The sequence below is a fragment of the Panthera onca genome, chromosome C1 (genome assembly GCF_046562875.1).
Source record: "Panthera onca isolate mPanOnc1 chromosome C1, mPanOnc1 haplotype 2, whole genome shotgun sequence".
Classification (NCBI taxonomy): domain Eukaryota; kingdom Metazoa; phylum Chordata; class Mammalia; order Carnivora; family Felidae; genus Panthera; species Panthera onca.
In genome coordinates this window covers 43,297,187-43,304,555 of record NC_138346.1, presented here as the reverse complement: position 1 = coordinate 43,304,555, position 7,369 = coordinate 43,297,187, and the positions used below count along the sequence as shown (strand labels likewise).

The 7,369-nt window shown below is 38.7% G+C and overlaps 1 pseudogene; it reads left to right on the top strand.

Moving 5' to 3' along the window:
• Nucleotides 1-569: 569 nt before the first annotated feature.
• LOC132673337 (cytochrome c oxidase subunit 7C, mitochondrial pseudogene) lies at nt 570-940 on the top strand (annotated as a pseudogene).
• Nucleotides 941-7,369: the final 6,429 nt, after the last annotated feature.

Below are 7,369 nucleotides of genomic sequence, written 5' to 3'. Positions count from 1 at the left end.
CTTGCCTTTGGAAATGTGTCAAGCAAGAAATTGCTGCAGCTGAGGTCAAAGAGGTTTTTGCCTGTTTCCTCCTTTAAGGTTTTGATGGTTTCCTGTCTCACATGTAGGTCTTTCATTCATTTTGAGTTTATTTTTGAGTTCATTCATTTTGAGTGTATGGTGTGAGAAAGGGGTCCAGTTTCATTCTTCTGCATTTTGCTGTCCAGTTCTCCCAGCACGATTTGCTAAAGAAACTGTCTTTTTCCAGTGGATACTCTTTCCTGCTTTGTCAAAGATTAGCTGGCCCTACATGTGTGGGTCCAATTCCAGGTTCTCTATTCTATTCCATTGGTCTATGTGTCTGTTCTTGTGCCAATACCATACTGTCTTGATGATTACAGCCTTGTAGTAAAGGCTAAAGTCCGGGATTGTGATGCCTCCCGCTTTGGTTTTCTTTTTCTACATAACTTTGGCTATTCGGGGTCTTTTGTGGTTCCATAGAAATTTTAGGATTGTTTGTTCTAGCTTCGAGAAGAATGCTAGTGCAATTTTGATTGGGATTGACCAGGGAACAAGGTCATGGAAAGAGGATTTGGCGTGGTGCTGTCGTTTCTACAGTCTGGGGTCTCTGCGCCTTTCACAGAACTTCCAACAGTGCTATGTTGGGACAGAGCATCCAGAAGTTCACAACCTCTGTGGTCCATAGGAACCACCATGAGGAGGGCCCAGGGAAGAATTTGCCATTTTCAGTGGAAAACAAGTGGCGGTTACTAATTATGATGACTATGTACTTTGGATCTGGATTTGCTGCACCTGTTTTTTATAGTAAGGCACCAACTGCTTAAGAAATAAGGATGTTTTAATTAATCCATTAAACAGATGTGAAAAGGAGCATTTTAAGAGGTGCAGTCTCTCTGAAAAATGGATCAAAGTCTTGAATTCCTCATACTCAATATGTTTGTAAATAAACTTACGACATGAAAAAAAAATGGGAAAATATTCTCTGGTCATGGACTGGAAGAATAAATATTGTTAAAATGTCAATACTATCCAAAGCAATTTACACATTCAATGCAATTGTTTTTGTTTTTTTTTTAAAGAATTACTGGAATTTTGGGATAGTTCAGAAGCATTTTTTGATGTTAAACCCTAAGACTTTATGATTGTAAGAATTTTGTCTGCATGATTTACCTTCAAAAGGTGCATCTCATCTGAAAAACACTTCAAAGTCACTAAAGAGGTGCTCCTACACATTCTTTTTTTTAAAAAAATTGTTTTTAACGTTTGTTTATTATTATTGAGAGACAGAGAGACACAGAGTATGAGCAGGGGAGGGGTAGAGAGAGGGGGAGAACAGAATCTGAAGTAGGCTCCAGGCTCTGAGCTGTCAGCACAGAGCCCGACGCGGGGCTCGAACTCACAAACTGCGAGATCACGACCTGAGCCGAAGTCGCCTAACCAACTGAGCCACCCAGGCACCCTGCTCCTACACATTCTTATGTTCCAGTAGCAAGGCCAGTGTTCTGACTTAATGAATCCCTTCCTGGTTTTGGTTGAATTGAAAATTTTTATTTATTTTATTTGGATTTAAAATCGCAGTTTTCAAGTAACAGTCCATACCAACCTGGAAGTACATAAGACATTGTGGAAGCTACAAGGTCAAGGAAACCTTTAAGGGAATCAATTTCCTGATCCTCAGTCTCCACATTGCCTCTTTCCTAAAACGAATCTCCCAGAGAGAATGGCTGTGGTAAGCCAGTTATCCTTCTTCACTGCCCTTCACGATCACTCTCCTTTATTCTATAAAGAAAAGCATGCGTCTGACCCATCTCTAATCTTATTGTACTGCAGAACAGTGATATTTGAGACTGCCTGGCTCCTGAGGAAGGCTTCTGTAAGAGAGAAGCAGAGCAGACTTTGATAAGAATTACAGATGCATGCTGCAGCCTATTTCCACATTATTTCGGCAACAAACTCATGTCTTCCTGTCTCAGTTTACTTCACAATGAATTTGAATTTATAGGAGATGTAAGACATGGATGTGATTTCATGTGTTCATTAAAATAAGCAAGGAAATCAGACATTTTTTGTTAGAAAGTAAGTTTGATTTGGTAGATTGGTTTGACAGTGAGGACAACCTTTGCCAATCAGTTCTATGGCAGACATTTTCTATAAATTTAAGAAGTTAAATTTTGACTCCATAGTTTTGACAAATATATGTTTAAAGCATGTGTCAATGTAAAATATGTAGGTAAATACGTCCTCTGCAATAAACTTACAGTAAAAGTTCTAGAAGTCAACTGAAAAATATGAGAAGGGATACATTGTTTCTCAAAAGCTCATGGATTGAAAATAATTAGCTGATAATAAGAAGAGAATGTGTGGCAGCCCAAGGAATGAAAGTTTTCCAGACTTCTCACTAGGGAGATGATTTAGCGCTAAGTACTTTAAACATTAAGTAAACAGGTTTCTTGGAGAATGATAATGTGTGTGTGTGTGTGTGTGTGTGTGTGTGTGTGTGTCTATTTCTCACAGTTGTTCACGGGACAAATGATGGATTCATTGAGTTGTTTTATTGACACTCTTCTCTTTTAGGGGAACATAGGCTATCTTCTGCAAAGTTGTCTTCCAAGTGTTGCGAAACATCTGTCATTTCAATTTTTAAACGTTCTGAAGTCAGACCAAGAGAATAGTGTTTTAACTCTGGTTATACTACTTAAAGGTCTATTTTCTCTCTATAAAAGTGTTTGTGGTAGAAAAATTTGAAAATATCAAAAAGGATAAAGAAAATACAATTAGCAATATATTTCCACCTAGTTGTATATCCTTCTATGCATTTCTCTATGTATAGAAATTACTTTCTTTTTTTTTAACACTGGAATTTGACTATTACTGTTGATAACTATTTTTAAATTTCATCAATACATCTGATCATTTCCCCATTTCATTAAATGTTATTCTACAACATTATTTCTAATGATTGAATAGTATTCCATTGGAGGGAGGTACCATAATTAATTATACATTTCTCAGACTTGAGTAAATATATGGATCCTTTTCAAAAGAAAAATAAATTCTCATGCTCCCCTCAGGGTTGACTTAGATTATTTTTATTGTGTTGTTAGTCATCTATGAAGAAATATAAAACTAGGATTAATCCTTCATGATCCTCACTTGCAAACACCTATAAACCCAACACAAATTTACATTTAAATTTAGACATAAAATCAATATAATTAAAATGCCAACAGTCATTTAAGGGGATAGTTGATGTTTAATAGTAGGATGATAAATGCTTTATATTTTCTTTCTTGACATGGTTCATTTGATTTTGAGCCTGATGGACCATCATCTGAATCATCTTGATTATCATCATCGTTATTTTTCCTTCTAATAATAAACCTATTTTAAACCAGAGATCTATTATTATCATGGGCCAATCAATTTAATGGTGCACCTCAAAATATGATATCAACAAAAGTTTAAACAAAAATTCTTTGCTACTACACTTATTCCTGTTATACACAAAGAGAGCTCCTCACAGTGTGAGTGTGATGGTGACGGCTGTTTGCCAGGTGATAACCCAGCCCTCCCACCTTTCCTCTCGGAACTGCCCCGCCATCTTTGTTCTTAGAGTACTCTATGGAGTTAGCCTTCACTGTCACTACCAATGTGACTGTAAAACGAACACACACTTGGACACTGAAATCATAGCTTAGCTGTGAGTTATAAGTTAGTCTACCAGATGGCCCAGAATATCTTTACATTGACATTTTTTAGATTACCACCAAAATAAAAACAGAAGATTAAAAAAAAAAAAAACTTCTTTCATAACTCAGACCCTCGAATATAAAGCTTTTGGAAACCTAAGTTGGCCATATTCTCTATTGCTTGATATCTGGTATATTCTTTTTCTATTTGCTGCTATAACAAATTACTACAAACTTCGTGTTTTGAAAGAACACAATTTTTTAAATCTTGTAATATTAGACATCAGAAGCCTTAAAATTATGGTGTCAGCTCAGCTATGTTCCTTTTGCAAGCTATGGAGAAGAGTCTGTTTCCCAGGCTTTTCCAGCTTCTAGAGATCACCACTTTCCTCGGTTCATGGCTCCTTCCTCTATTTTCAAAGAGCATCACTCCAACCCCTGCATTCATTACCCCATTACCTTCTATATTATTGGCTCATTTTGCCTCCCTTTTATAAGGTATCTCATGATTACAATGGGCTCATTCAGATAGTCCAGGATAATCTCAAGATCCTTAGTCATATCTGCAAAGTCTTTCTCACCATGTACAGTAACATATTCAGAGGTTCTGGGAATAAAGACACGGACATCTTTGGGGAAGACGTTATACAGCCTACCATATCTGAATACTAAAAACTGTCATCAGAAATGATTATTCTTTCAGGGTAAACTTCTAGTGTTGTAATGTATAAACCACAGAGTATGTATTTTTTTTTTTAAGGGCTTTCCAATGCCAAGTTACCCTCTGGAACGGTTGTACCAAATTGCACTCATGAAAACAGTGTGTAGAGTAATTTTCCTGTTCCTTGACCACAATGGGTATTATTATTTGTTAAAAATCCTTTGCTATTTAGTAAGAAAAACATTTGCTAACAACAAAATTAAAATTTTATTTTAAGGTAATTTGAGGTTAAATATTTTGAGGACATTGGACCTTCTAAACTATATTTCCTGGTCATGTGTACAAAAGAAAAACACTTCAGGGGATAATTTTGTTAAGGATATATTGCTTTTGGGCTTAACTTTGTTGTATAGAAACCACCTAACCCATAAGTGGTACCTTTCTAAAATTGCAGCATTGGGAAGAAAATGTAGAATGGCTTTGAGTTGAAGTTTACATCTTAGAATGTTTAGGAGAGGGAGGTAACTGTTTAGATAAATTCAAGGATGATTATGTTCAAGAGGTACTTAACTCAGGCCAGTGTGGCTCATGTAGAGAGTCGTTATGGCCTTTTATCTGGGATAGCCTGGTCCTACGTGGGTGCATGTCAGAGCTGCAGGGGGTCACTTGTTGCTGTCGCACTGGGGTGTGGTCTCCTCTGCAGGAAAGCATCTTGTGATGCAGTCGCATCATTGCTCGGTCAGAACTGGCTCTTTTGTCGGAGAACAATTATTGCATCATATTTAGAAAAATGAGAGCGTCACAAAAACTTCGTAAGTAGATGGACATTTGAAGGATTTTATGGTTATAATACACAACTCCTGCTTGCTTATTGAATAAAAATTTTAAATTTGGATAAGCCAAATAAAAGAAGACAGAGACAAGTCAGGATGAAGAAGCACTATTTCCTAAAGCCTTCTTTATTCTCAGGATGGTTGAGAAGTCAGAGGCCTGGGATGTTACATAACAGAGGGCCTGGAATGGTAAGACTGAACACGTTAGATAAAATGTGCAGGGTTTTAGAGCTTGTTAGATTAAAACAAATTTTTTTAATGTTTATTTATTTTTGAGAGAGAGAGAGAGAGACAGAGCATGAGCAGGGGAGGGGCAGAGAGAGAGGGAGACACAGAATCCGCAGCGGGCTGCAGGCTCTGAGCTGTCAGCAGAGCCTGAGCAGAGCCTCAAACTCGTGAACTGTGAGATGATGACCGAAGCCGAAGTCGGACACTTAACCGACTGAGCCACCCAGGCTCCCCAGAGCTTGCTAGATTTTATTCGCTTATATAGACTCTGTTCTTTCTCCCTGCAAACTTGTTGCTGAGTTAGGAAGATGCGCACAACGCAGACACGTAACCCTAAGGAAACCATGCTAAAAATAGTGCTCTCAAAGTCTTGGGAGCCAACAATATCCTTTCTTTCTTGCCGAGGCCCACTGGAGCTTTGCTTTCCTTAAAGAAGCCAAGTGTCAGTGGTTTTCTTCCTTTGAGATCTCCAGGAGGAGGCTGTTTTTAGCTGAGAGCTGCTGCTTTGCCTATCACTGCAGTGCTGTGTAGGATGCCTGGTAGAGAAGGCAGCTGGGGAGGAGGAAGTCAGAAAGTGAATGTGTGTCAGGAGGAAGCTCTGGAATAAAAAAGGAATGTGCTGGGACTTACGCACTCAGCAAATGCAGCTTTTAGGCGTAGCGGACCAGGATGCCTTTGGCAGTAACAAGCTTTCTGGGCTCTTTCATTTGTTTGGTGTGCTAGGAAGATCTGATTTATTTGTGCCATTGCAATGATATTGTTAGGTTAAAAAATATGTTTTCTGGTGCATAGTAATTAACAACAGTAGCTGCACACTAGAATATTCCAGGACTTAAGGAATGCTAGGCATTTTATCAGCTGCAGCCAGCAGATGGTGATAGCGTACCATGAAAAAGCAAATAAATTGGGCTTGGTGATGCTGGGAGGTTCAGGTTTGTTTTGCTTTGTTATTTAAGCTTGACCATACCCATCTATATATTCTGTGGGCACAGAGTGTTTGAGGCCGGTCTAATCTTAAACTTGTTTTATGGTGATATCATTATTTTTTACTGCTACAAATTAACTGTCGGTTTCAATCTACCCCATGTTTCAGCTGCCTTCGGGGATCATCTTGTCAGTTATGCAGCTTTCCAATTTTATGGCTGAGATCAAGAATGGTTCCTTAAAGGCACATGGGAAACAATATGTCTTTAGAATGAAATGTGGAAAAGTTGATGTGAGCTTTGCTACGTGGCCAGTACTGTAGGTATGCAGGAAAAATAGGTGAGGGCAAACCACTAAGGCCCCAATTCAGTTTGAAATGCGAGTGTCTTGACATTGACTCAGGTGCTATCATTCATGCAACTATCGACAGTGACCTGTCAATGGAGTGAAATGGACCTAGACTGAGTTCCAATATTATCTTACGGAGTTACGTTCAAACACATGAAAATGCAAAGAGGGACTTTTGGGCAACTCAAGTTCCAGGTCCATAGGAAATTCTTTCACTAGGACATAAAGTATCACACAAAGTCATCCTTCTTTCTCCTTTGCATCTAAGGCTTATGGAGTGCCTACCAGGTGCCTGCTCTTGTTCCAGGTGCTGTAAAGTCCTTGTGAACTTTCTGGGCAAAAACTTGATTGCTGCCTAATCTTTTCTTGAAGCGTAAGGGCAAAAAGGAATGAAGATCTTCTTTATAGGGCTGGCAGAGGACCATTGATTGATGTTCAACTTGAAGGAGAAAGGGGTCATATTCCATCTTGCCCCAGTCAAAGAATTCCATCAGCAGCACACTGTCATAAATCTGTCACTGGCTTCTACTAGCAGCTAACACACTGTCCAAGGATGTACTAAGGGACAGGGAGAAACCCCAAAAGCCAACAAAAAAGGCCAGTCTGTTTTTCACATGTTGGGTGGACAGAGTGAGCATGGGTGTAAGATCCCTGCCAAATTATCTGGGGTCTACTGAATGTTTGTT